This window comes from Portunus trituberculatus, chromosome 23, assembly GCF_017591435.1.
Source record: "Portunus trituberculatus isolate SZX2019 chromosome 23, ASM1759143v1, whole genome shotgun sequence".
Taxonomy (NCBI): Eukaryota; Metazoa; Arthropoda; class Malacostraca; order Decapoda; family Portunidae; genus Portunus; species Portunus trituberculatus.
In genome coordinates this window covers 11,825,747-11,839,144 of record NC_059277.1, presented here as the reverse complement: position 1 = coordinate 11,839,144, position 13,398 = coordinate 11,825,747, and the positions used below count along the sequence as shown (strand labels likewise).

Below are 13,398 nucleotides of genomic sequence, written 5' to 3'. Positions count from 1 at the left end.
TTGAGAGCGTGTATATGAGAGGTCCCGCCGTCCCACCACAAGGACCAAGCAGTTTATATTTTCCGCCAAATTGATTCGAATCGTGGACTTGACTGGTTGAAGTGAATGAGGTGTAGGTGCGAACTTCTTAATAACACAGGTCTGAGGAGCCTTGCAAGAGTGCTTCGTAAGTGGTGTTCTTATTCTAGTGTAGGTAAGACGTTTGTAGGGCTCTAGGAAGACTGAAGCCGAGGGAAGTGTTGTCCTGGTGGTGATTCGAAGCTTCCCTCTGTGTTATGAAGTGTCTGGCGCTTCCATTTTTGTCATTACAGCATCATCAAACCCCGAGGAAGCTTTAGGAGAGAAATATCCTTGCCAAGCATCACAGTGACTCCTTCAGGCACAGTGAACACCCAGAGACAACACTGAACACCCAGAGACGACAGTGAACACCTAGAGACCAATTAATACCTTAGGACAACAGTGAACACCTTTGGACAACATTGAACACCCAGAGACAACATTGAACACCTTTAGACAACAGTGAACACCTTTGGACAACAGTGAACATCCAGAGACAACAGTGAACACTTTTGAACAACAGTGAACACCTTTGGACAACAGTGAACACCCAAAGATAACAGTGAACACCTTTGGACAACAGTGAACACCTTTGAACAACACTGAACACCTTTGAACAACAGTGAACACCTTTGGACAACAGTGAACACCTTTGGACAACAGTGAACACCTTTGAACAGCAATAAACACCTTGGAACAACAGTGAACACTTTTGAACAACAGTGAACACCTTTGAACAACTGAACACCTTTGGACAACATTGAACACCCAAAGACAACAGTGAACACCTTTGGACAACAGTGAATACCTTTGAACAGCAATAAACACCTTAGAACAACAGTGAACACCCAAAGACAACAGTGAACACTTTTGGACAACAGTGAATACCTTTGAACAGCAATAAACACCTTAGAACAACAGTGAACACCCAAAGACAACAGTGAACACTTTTGGACAACAGTGAATACCTTTGAACAGCAATAAACACCTTAGAACAACAGTGAACACCCAAAGACAACAGTGAACACCTTTGGACAACAGTGAACACCTTTGAACAACACTGAACAACTTTGAACAACAGTGAACACCTTTGGACAACAGTGAATACCTTTGAACAGCAATAAACACCTTAGAACAACAGTGAACACCCAAAGACAACAGTGAACACTTTTGGACAACAGTGAATACCTTTGAACAGCAATAAACACCTTAGAACAACAGTGAACACCCAAAGACAACAGTGAACACCTTTGGACAACAGTGAACACCTTTGAACAACACTGAACAACTTTGAACAACAGTGAACACCTTTGGACAACAGTGAACACCTTTGAACAACAGTGAACACCTTTGGACAACAGTGAACACCCAAAGACAACAGTGAACACCTTTGGACAACAGTGAATACCTTTGAACAGCAATAAACACCTTAGAACAACAGTGAACACCTTTGGACAACAGTGAACACCTTTGAACAACAATAAACACCTTAGAACAACAGTGAACACCTTTGGACAACAGTGAACACCTTTGGACTGTAGTGGACGTACACGTTGGAGCACAAAGTTGACCTGGAAGTGGAGGAAATGCATCTTACGTCTCCTCTTGGGTTGGGTGAGTGTTGCTTTGTTCACACTTTGAGTTCCGAGGGCGCCATGGACCACAGGGGCTACACATTATTACCTTAGTACTTATTTATTTATTGAACACAACCAAATGTTACAGTTACAGGAAGATTTGGAAGGTATGGACCATCAAAATGTTTTCTATAAGAACTTGTAAATGGCTTAGAACGTCATTAAACTTGAAATGCATAAAACGTCCATTTATACAAACAAACGACCGAGTTTCATATGTGGTTCACGGAGATTTTTTGTTATTTCTAACTTTCTTGTGCTGGGATTATGGGACATGCGAATATTAATCCCTTCAGTACTGTAATGCGTTTTCATATTTATTCTGCTTACTATTTGGTGGTTTTATACAGCTTCAGAAACTCCATGTCGGGATTAGAATAGTGAAGACTGGCCATTAATCTTCTGATCTCATAAAACTCTTCTTAATGTCAATAAAATCGTCTAATCACACACAATCTCGTGGTAAAAATGAGTCCCAGTACTGAAGAGGTTAATAATAATGCAGGCAGTACTTAAAACTGAATGGTGAAATGATAGTTACTCAATAGATATCAGTTGTTTGTCGTATTTAGATCCATCATGCTGAAGTTATTAGAAACACAGCACAAGATAAACTTCATAATAATGCACGCAATCTGTAACACTGAACAGCTGACAATGAAATGGTACAATAACTTAGCACCAGCCACACGTGTTTAACTCTTACAGTACTGGGACACATTTTTATCATGAGTTTTTGGGGCAAGATTAAACTATTTGACTTACATTAGGAAGGGTCTATGGAGGTCAGAGGATTAATGGCTAGAGTCTTCACTATTCTAATCCCCCCACGTAGAGTTTCTGAAACTATAAAATCACCAAGTAATAAGCAGAATAGATATAAAAACGCGTCATGGTACTGAAGAGGTTAATTGACCGAAGCCACAGCTATTGGTGGTGTCAGAAAGCAGTCATGAGTGGTCACACGTACGCTGTCTATGGCCGTGTTGACAGTGTGACTCGCGGCGCGCCACGCTTGCCGCTCACCCTAACCAATAATTGTTCACGTGCTGCTCAGTGAGAGAAAAGAAAAAAAGAAAGCGATTCAAGAAGTGCCGTTGAAAATGTTTACTTGAGTGTTATGAAGTTTTTATTGTATTCTATTTATCTATTAATCTTTTGTTATGGAACTATTTTATTTTATTCTATTTATCTATTCATTATTTTGTTAGCATTGGGGGGATAAAGGTGCTGGGAATGAGGAAGCCAAACTTATTACAACGAATGAAAAGTTTAGTTTATTTATTTAGTCTTATTCATTTATTTATTTTATGTGGGGCATTGAAATCTTGTATTAGTTTTCCTTGGCTTAACCCCTTTAGTACTGGGACACATTTTTACCATGATATTTGTGCACAATTAGACCATTTTATTGACATTAGGAAGGGTTTATGGAGGTCAGAAGATTAATGGCTCGAGTCTTTACTATTTCAATCCCCCACATAAGTTTCTGAAGCTGTGTAAAATCACCAAATAATAACCACAATGGATATGGAAACGTGTCATGGTACTGAAGGGGTTAATATATTTAGTAGAAGGATCCATAATTGAAAATGTCACTGTGAAGGGAAACAGAAAAAAGAAAAAAAAAAAAAAAAAAAAATCAAACCAGTCACATACAATAGTTTAGCTCAAGACCCGTGTGTGTGTGTGTGTGTGTGTGTGTGTGTGTGTGTGTGTGTGTGTGTCCGTGGTGATGTAATTAGTAGCGTGTGTAAAAAACCGAGATGTCTTTGATGTTTGGTGCAAATTGGTGAACTTAACAGTATTGATTTGAGGTATAAGGAGTATTGGCTTCCCTCCTTACCTTCTTCCCTCCTTCCCTCCTCCTTCTCTTCTTCCTTCTCTCTCTCTCTCTCTCTCTCTCTCTCTCTCTCTCTCTCTCTCTCTCTCTCTCTCTCTCTCTCTCTCTCGGCTACTCCTTTCTTGTCCCCCACGTGTTGCTTGGCCGGCCGATTCAAGTGGGATGATTACTGGTGGTGGTGGTGGTGGTGGTGTTGGGTGTTTTTATTGGATGGTATTAGTTTCGTTGTTGGTGGTGTTGATGGTGGTAGTGGTGGTGGTGTTGTTTATTTTGTTCTTTTTTATGCTTTATTGCATCATTCTTATCATCATCATCTTCATCATCGTCTTTCCCTTCTTCTTCCTCTTGTTATCATCATCACCGTCATCATCTTTTTCCTTCGCCTTCTCCTCCTCCTCCTCCTCCTCCTCCTCCTCCTCCTCCTCCTCCTCCTCCTCCTCCTCCATCCACACCATTGTCACCACTGTGAATCTACTACTACTACTACTACTACTACTACTACTACTACTACTACTACTACTACTACTACTACTACTACCATTACTACTTCTACTACCATTACTACTTCTACTACCATTACTACTTCTACTACTACTACTACTACTACTACTACTACTACTACTACTACTACTACTACTACTACTACTACTACTACTACTACTACTACTACTACTACTACTACTACTACTACTACTACTACTACTACTACTACTACTACTACTACTACTACTACTACTACTACTACTACTACTACACCACCACCACCACCACCACCACCACTGACAACTGGCAAGGTGGCGGCTGAAGGCTGGGATCTCCTTGCCTCACAACTTTTATGTTCTCCCAAAGCAGGGAAGTTATTTTGCCCCTTTCTTTCTAACCGTCCTCTTTCTTTTTTTGGTCTTGCTTCATTCTCCCCGCGTTCGCTCTTCCCTTTTTTATGTAAGAGTGGAAAAGCTGGCCAAGAGGAACATAAAACGAGAAAAGAAAAGGGTCACTAAGTTGCCAGTCCCCGTGCAGGTACGAGAGAGTTAGAAAAAGAGGGATATATGAGTTGAAACCTCCCTCTGAAATGAAGCCAAGTCTTGCTCGTGTGTTGGTGACGGTCGTGTCAGGCGGGAAGGAATGTCCAGTGTCAAGTGTCCAGTGTCCAGTAGCGGGTGTTAAAGACTGTGATCTGTTAGACTAGATGGGTTGAAACTTGTCTCTTGGTTCTTATCTGACTTTTTTCTTTTATTTATTTTCATTTTTTTTTTATTTGGCAACGTCAGTAAGAGCAACAACCACAACATTAAGAAGAGGAATAATGTCACTAACAGTAGTAATAGCGATAACAATAACAGATAACAGTAGCATTATCAACGACAATAAAAGCAAGAACATGAACAACAATAACAACAAAAACACTTAATCTAACCATTTGTTCCCTGTCCACGCGCACATTATCGAAAACAAAAACAGAAACAACAACAATAGCAACATCTTCCACCACTTTTTCTGTTAATGGACCGTTCTTAACTTAATAAACAACAACAACAGAATGAACACCACCACACCACCACCACCACCGCCACCAGCATCACATATCCCGTTGAGCGAGTGAACCAGTATGTCTCAACGCAGAACGGTTCACTGGGGACGAGACAAGGCAAATCAAGGCGAAGGAAGACAAGGCAAGGCAGAGAGAGAGAGAGAGAGAGAGAGAGAGAGAGAGAGAGAGAGAGAGAGAGCTGAACTGTCTGACGCTGCCTCCGTGTTGGCCTCGCACAATGCACAATGCAACGGCGCCAGTCCTTCCCCACACGTCATAGGCAGGTAACACTTCATCCCCCGGCCTGTCATACTGTCACGCTGTCCACGCCACCCCGCTGTGATAAGGAAAACAATGCATTATCACACCACGCAACGGGGCAGAGACAGGCAGTCGTTAGGGGGCACAAGGACGATAGAGAAAGGAACGCTGGGTCTTCCTATATGTGTGTGTGTTGGTAATGAGGGAGAGTTAGTGTATCCAGAGGGTTTATAAATAGGTTCTGTAGTGACTAGTGGGTTTTCGAGCTCGCTAAATGCCCGCCGTGGGTTTCTAAAGGGATGGTAAAGCGGTTATTAGTTCACGTTAGGTTTGATGTTTGGGAAGTTAGTTTTGAGTTGTGTTTTGCTGCGTGTTTTGTTTTGTTGTGTTTTGTTTGGTTAGGTTGATTGGTTGGTTGGTTCGTGTTGTTGTAGTTGTTGTTACTGTTGTTGTTGCTGTTGTTGTTTGAAGCGTGTACCATTTTTATAAAACCGAAAAAAAACTGGTTCTCTTATATTGTATGGGTTTTATCTATTTATTCAGTGTGTGTGTGTGTGTGTGTGTGTGTGTGTGTGTGTGTGTGTGTGTGTGTGTGTACGTGTGTGTATTCATAACTAATCATATTTTCACGGAACTGAGTAAAAAAATATTTGGCTTCTCATCTTGTAATAGTTTTATTTTACTAATCACACACACACACACACACACACACACACACACACACACACACACACACACACACACACACACACACTCTCTCTCTCTCTCTCTCTCTCTCTCTCTCTCTCTCTCTCTCTCTCTCTCTCTCTCTCTCTCTCTCTCTCTCTCTCTCTCCTAAAATACACTATAACCCTTACAGAGAGACACTCAAAACTTCCATTGTTGTGTACGAGGCCTGAGGTTCATCGCCCTGCAAGTGTGTGTGTGTGTGTGTGTGTGTGTGTGTGTGTGTGTGTGTGTGTCACTGCGCGGTGGTCAAAGTAGGTGCGTTGGTACAGTGAAGTGCGGTCAGGTGAGAAGAATCTTACTCTGACACACTCTTCCTCCGCACTTTACCCTTTCAATACTGGGACACATTTTTACCTTGAGATTTGTGTACAATTAGACCATTTTATTGACATTAGGAAGGGTCTATGGAGGTAAGAAGATTAATGGCCAGAGTCTTTACCATTTTAATCCCCCACGTATGTTTCTGAAGCTACATAAAATCACCAAATAGTAAACAGAATGAATATGAAAACGCGTCATGGTACTGAAGGGGTTAATCTGCTCCCTCCTCCAGGCAGTTCCTAAGCGTGTACACTCGTTATGGTGATATAAACAAGAAGAAGGGTGGTGTAAATTAGATAACCGTGGTAAAAAGGGTGATGTCAATATTACTAGGATGATGTAGACAAAACTAAAGATGTAGGTAATATAATAATGATGTAGATAGATGAGTAATGATGGGATAAGTAAAACAACGTAAAAAAAAGACAGAAAACAGCAGTAGACACAATAAAACAAGAATAATGTAAACAAAACACTTATGTCAGGCTGAGAGAGAGAGAGAGAGAGAGAGAGAGAGAGAGAGAGAGAGAGAGAAACAGGTGTGGTCAGAAGTGGAAGCAACACACACACACACACACACACACACACACACACACACACACACCCTTCCTCTGCATTTAGCCTCTCCCCTCAACCCTTCCACTCCCAAACACTTTCTCTCCCTCTCTCGTTAACACTTGGAGACTTCGAAATAGAGAAAAACAAATAGATAAGTAAATAAATAGAATAAGGCAGTAGAAAATAAAGAAAATAATTCAGTAAATGAAATAAATAAGTAAATAGAAAGAATAAGCTAGTAGAAATGATAATAAATAGAAATACAAATGATGACAATAATAGTAAAAAGGAGACAGACTCACAAGTGGCCACAGAAGTAATACACGACACGATACAAGAATTTATTTGATACAAGGTGGAAATTGGAACTTGCAAAAAAAAAAAAAAAAAAGAAAAAATAATAACAAGAACGAGAGATAGATTTTAAGCAGAACATAATGAAATTTGATACAAGATGGTGCTAGGCTTTCTCTGTGACAACCCAGGAACAAAATAATTTATATATAGTCTTTTTTCGAGGTAATAATGATACTTTCCAGATGTTTTAAAGAAATATGGATAATTTTTTCCCCCCTTATTAATCCCTTCAATACCATGACACGTTTTCACATTCATTCTGCTTACAATTTGGTGATTTTATACAGCTTCAGAAACTTATGAGGGGATTACAATAGTGAAGACCCTGGCCATTGTTGTTCTGACCCCCATAGACCCTTCCTAATGTCAATAAAATCGTCTAATGGGACTCAAAACTCATGGTAAAAATGCGTCCCAGTACTGAAAGGGGTTAAAAAGAAGTTACTGGGAATCTTCAGGAACAAATGCGTTTAATTTTAGTTTGTTCTGTGTGTTTCTTGTGTTTCTTGAAGCCATTTGGTCAGTTCACAGCTGTAGACAAAAATAATTAACGAGAAAAAGGAAAATGAGATAAAAAAGGAAAGAAAAAGAAAAAGGTAAAGGAAATAGAAAGATAGGTTAAAAACGTAGTCATTGCGTCACTTCACACCTGTTAACAAAAATAAAGATAAAAAAAAGAAAGAAAATAAAAGAAGGATGAAAAGATGAAAAGAAAAAAAACTTGATAAAGGAAATAGAAAAAAAACACAGGTGTAAAAAAAAAAATAAAAAAGGAAAAGAAAATGAAAAAAAAGAAAAACAAGACAAGAAAAAAAACGATAAAATGAAATAGAAAAATAAATAAATAAACTTCACAGCTGTAAACAAAAAAAAAAAAGAAATAAAAAAGAAAAGATAAGAAAAAAGGTAAATGAAATACAAAAATAAATTAAAAACGAAATTCTATGAAGATTCAACGTTGATTATGGTCAAGTTTTTATAATTCTTCTATTCTCTCAATTAAAAAAAAAGAACTCAAATTTCTCTCTGTTCTGTGTAAAATGCGTAAACTTGCCTTTGATCTATTTTATTTATTTATTTATCTATTTGTTAAGTTCCAAGTCACCTTATATCAAATTCATTCCTGTCGCCTTTATAATAGAGAATATATATATCGTAGAAGGGATGGACCAGGCAAGGCACAACACACACACACACACACACACACACACACACACACACACACACACACACACACACACACACACACACACACACACACATTTATACCTCTCCTTTGGCTAACTCTCTAGACTCTGTAAGGGGGTTGGCGACTGTATGAGCCTTTTTTTTATTTATTTATTTATTTACTTTTTTGTGTTGTCCTTGGCCAGTCTTTCCCTCTTACACACGCTCTCTCTCTCTCTCTCTCTCTCTCTCTCTCTCTCTCTCTCTCTCTCTCTCTCTCTGCCCCGTCAACTCCTGCTGGTGTAAAGAACGCAAAGGCTGATTCAAAAAGCCATCAGTCAGTCCTACACGCGACACTTCCTATACAGAAACCCTTTTTTCAAACCCTTCCACTGACAGACATTTTTTTTTCCCTTCATACATACAAGAGAGACTTTTTTGTGTGGTAAACTCTCTTGGAAACTTTTGTAGCTTATTTTTTCCGCAACCTTTTCTCTCCCGTGTCTTAATTGTGTTTTTCTTCAGTCTCTTTTGCCTTGTGTCTTCATGTGAACAGTTCTCATACTGCTATATGGATGTTGACGAGAGACAGCCACACCAGTAAAAAGATTTAATTCCTTGAGTACCATGACGTGTTTCCATATCAATTCTGGTGAGTATTTGGTGATTTTATGCAGCTTCAGAAACCCATGTGGGGGATTGAAATAGTGAAAACTGGCCAGTAATCTTAAGACCTCCATAGACCCTTCCAAATATCAATGAAATGGTCTAATCGCATACAAATCTCAAGGTAAAAAATGCGTCCCAGTACTGAAGAGGTTAGAAAAAAAGGACTTTGGTCTAGGGCAGTATAAAGGAAAAGGTTCGCTAATATTTTAAGAAGATAAGAACACAGGGACATTTCGCCAATATCCTTCTATCCTAATAACATATAATAATGCGTCCCAGTACTGAAGAGGTTAAGAAAAAAAGGACTTTGGTCTAGAGCAGTGTAAAGGAAGACTCGCTAATGTTTTAAGAAGATAAGAACACAGGGACATTTCGCCAATATCCAATATCCTTCTATCCTAATAACATAACAAGAACGTAAGGCCAGTTGCAGGAAACAGTCATAGTAAAATGAAAGAAAAATATTTATGAATACCGAGCATTTTAAAAAGTTTCTTGGAATGTTAAGAGTGTTTTATACGTCCAGTGAGAGATTAACAAGCTTTCATACATTACTTACTGGAGAAACATCCTTGGAAAACCCTGCTAGTCATCTCTGTGGCCTTTGAACATAGTCGTGCACGGCGAGAGAGGAAATACGGGCATTCTTAATATGATAGAGGGTTTTTAAATGTATCTATGCTTCTAGTGAGAGATTAACAGAATTTTTCTACATTACTAACTGGAGAAACATCCTTGAAGAACCCAGCTAATCATCTGTGGCCTTCGAATATAGTGAGAGAGCAAAGTGTTTCTGAATACATGCCTTTATAATACGATACATGAAGTTTTAAGTGTTTCTGTGTCTGTAGTGAGAGTTTAACAAGTTCACTATTTTGTTAACTGGAGAAACACTATATAGAAAACCTAGCTAATCGTCTCTGTGGCCTTTGAAAATAATGTTGGTGAGATAGCAAAGCGTTTCTGAATGTAGACCTTTTTTAACACTATAATAAGAAATAAACAAGACTTTCTACATTAATAACTAGAGAAACACCTTTGGCAGCTAGGCTTCTCATCTCTATGGCCTTTGAAAACAGTTATGGTGAGAGAGCAAGACGTTTCTAAATACAAGCCTTTTTTAATACGAAACACGAGATTTTAATAATTTTTCTAGCTCTAGCGAGAGATTAACAAGATTTGCTTTATTACTAACTAGAGAAACACCCTTGGAAACCCGGTTAGACATTTCTGTGGCCTTTGAAAATAGTCGCGGTGAGAGAGCAAAACGATACACGAGATTTTAACTGTTTCACTACCTCTAGCGAGAGATTAATAAGATTTCCCCTATTAATAACTAGAAAAAACACCTTTGGAAACGCGGCTAGTCATCTCTGTAGCCTTTGAAAATAGTCGTGGTGAGAGAGCAAGACGTTTCTGAATACAAGCCTTTTTAATACGAAACACGAGATTTTTAACTGTTTCTCCAGCTCTAGCGACGGATTAACAAAACTTTCTACATTACTAACTAGAGAAACACCTTTGGAAACGCGGCTAGTCATCTCTATGGCCTTTGAAAATAGTCGTGGTGAGAGAGCAAGACGTTTCCAAATAAGAGCCTTTTTTTAATACGATAGTGAGAGATTAAGAAAATTTTCTGCATTATTAACTAGAGAAGCACCCTTGAAAACCCGGCTAGTCATCTCTGCGGCCTTTGAATATAATTATGGTGAGATGATAAAACATTTCTGAAACGATACACGAAATTTTAACTGTTTCTCTAGCTCTGGCGACAGAATAACAAGATTTGCTTTGTTACTAACTAGAGAAACACCCTCGGAAACCCGGCTAGCTATCTCTATGTGCCTCTGAATACAGGTTGAAGTCGCAAATAGTGCCTCTGAATACTGGCTGAGGTCGCGTCGCCGCCGTGTCCGCGCCAATACCGGGATGCCGCAGTGACGGTGACCTCCGCCCCGCCGCTGCGTCTGGCCCGAGAGTGACCGAGTGGCGAGTGCTCCCGTATTCCCGCGTCCCGGCCCGCCGCTCAATGCCGCTGCACGCACACCGCTGCCCGGCCCTTCCATGCCTGCTGTGTACTACGATCTTAGTATTTTTTTCATGTAAGAGAGGAAAACTGGTCATGGGCAACATAAAACTATAAAAAAAGGCCCACTTCATTGCCAGTCCCCTTGAGAGAGTTCGCCAAAAATAATTGAACTTGTCATTGGTTTGTTCTTGTGTTCCTGGGTGTCTTGTGTTGATCATTTGACTAGAACTATTGTTTTACTAGTGTTTCCTTTTCTTTTTTCGTTTTTCTTTGCTCTGATAAGTTTTATTATTGTTATCCCTTATGTTTTGTTTTTCTTTTATTTGTTTCATTTCTTATTATTGCTATTCCAAATGTTTTTCTTAATTTAATTTTGCTTTTTCTTTTTTTCCTTTTTTCTATTTTTAAAGTTATTTTGGTGTTTTCTAAGTCGTCTTTTACTTTTGTTTGCTTTTTTTTTATACTTTTTTTGTTTGTTCTATTCTCAAAGCTTTTTTTATGAGGAAGTGGGAAAAAAAATCACCATTTCAAACAGAGGAAGGAGGGAAAGAATTGGTTTCTTATCATTTTACTTATTATTGTTATTTCTAGTGATTGTGTTTTCATTTATTTTGTTTTTTATTTTCCTCTTTCTTTTTTTTTCTATTTCTAAAGCTATTTTCGTATTTTCAAATCTTTTTTGCTTTCCGTTGCTTTCTTTCTTTTTGTTTGTTCTATTTTTTTTTTTTTATTTTTGCTATTTTCTTCTTGTTTTCTTTTTTCCTTTTTTTTCTGTTTATTTTTGCTTCTTTTTTCTTTTTTTTTAAAGCTATTTTCATGTTTTCTTGTTTTTCTTTCCTTTCCTTTGCTTTTTTCTTTTTTGTTTGTTCTAATTCAATTGATTTTTTTGCTTATTTTTCTTCTTCTCTCTTTTTTTTTCTATTTCTGAAGCTATTCTCGTTTTTTCAAGTCTTTTTTTCTTTCCTTTGATTTTTCTTTTTTCTTTTTCGTTCCATTCTCAAGACTTTTCTTTGAGGAAGGGGAAAAAAAAAACTCACCATTTCAAAGCAAGACAGAAAAAAAAATGGTTATTGATTACTTTTCTTATTATTGCTATTCCTAATGTTTGTCTCATTCATTTTGTTATTTTGTTATTTTCTTTTTTTTTCTTATTTCTAAAGCTATTCTCGTGTTTTCTAAGTCTTTTCTTTGCTTTCGTTTGCTTTTCTTCCTTTTTTCCGTTTGTTCTATTCTCAAGACTTATTTACTTATCTATTTATTTTTTGAGAAAGGGGAAAAAAAAACCTCACGATTTCAGACACAGACAGACAGACAGGAAGGAATCGGCTGTCGAGTGGCAGATATTTTCATCGATCTTGGTGACAATTTAACATGAATTTTACATCAGAGGGAGAGGGAACAGCGAAGGAGGAAATCCGACTAGTAATCTGTCGTGGCCTTTGATGTGAGTCCTTGTGAATGGCTAACGTGTTTTCAGAATGCGACCATTAAGTTGATTCCATCACTGCCGCGTCTCTCCCTTCCCAAAACCGACACCACTGGAAGGAAAGTAAAAGGAGGAATATTTGAATAGACGATCTAATGAAAAGAAATGCGTGAATCGACACACATACACACAAAAAAAGGCTAGTTTGATATATTTCTATTCTACAAAGCTAAGTGTAATAGATTGATAGGAAACTGACGCCTGAGAATGGACACACACACACACACACACACACACACACACACACACACACACACACACACACACACACACACACACACACACACACACACACACACACAGACTCATAAAAAGAAGACAATCTGATATTTTTTAATTTACAAAGCTAAGTGAATTAATGAAAAAACAAGTGGCCGAAAGAAAATAATTATGACACACACACACACACACACACACACACACACACACACACACACACACACACACACACACACACACACACACACACACACAAAGCCAGTCTGATATTTTCTCAATTTACAGAAGGTAAATATGATGAACTAATAGCAAACTAGTGTCTTCTTTCCTTCTTTCCTTCCTTCTTTCATCCCTTATTCCTTCCTTCCTATCTTTATTCCTTCCTTCCTATCTTTATTCCATCGCTGCAAAACCTTCCTTCTTTCCTTCCTTCCTTCCTTATTTCATCTCTTATTCCTTCCTTCATATCTTTATTCCATCGCTACAAGACCTTCCTTCTTTCTTTCCTTCCTTCCATCCTTCCTTCCTTCA

At 38.4% G+C, this 13,398-nt stretch overlaps 1 protein-coding gene across 1 annotated transcript in view; it reads left to right on the top strand.

Annotated features, from left to right (window-relative positions):
- LOC123507776 (probable methyltransferase-like protein 15 homolog) overlaps positions 1-13,398 on the top strand; it is a 32,658-nt gene that overhangs the window by 7,028 nt on the left and 12,232 nt on the right. The window lies entirely within an intron of this gene.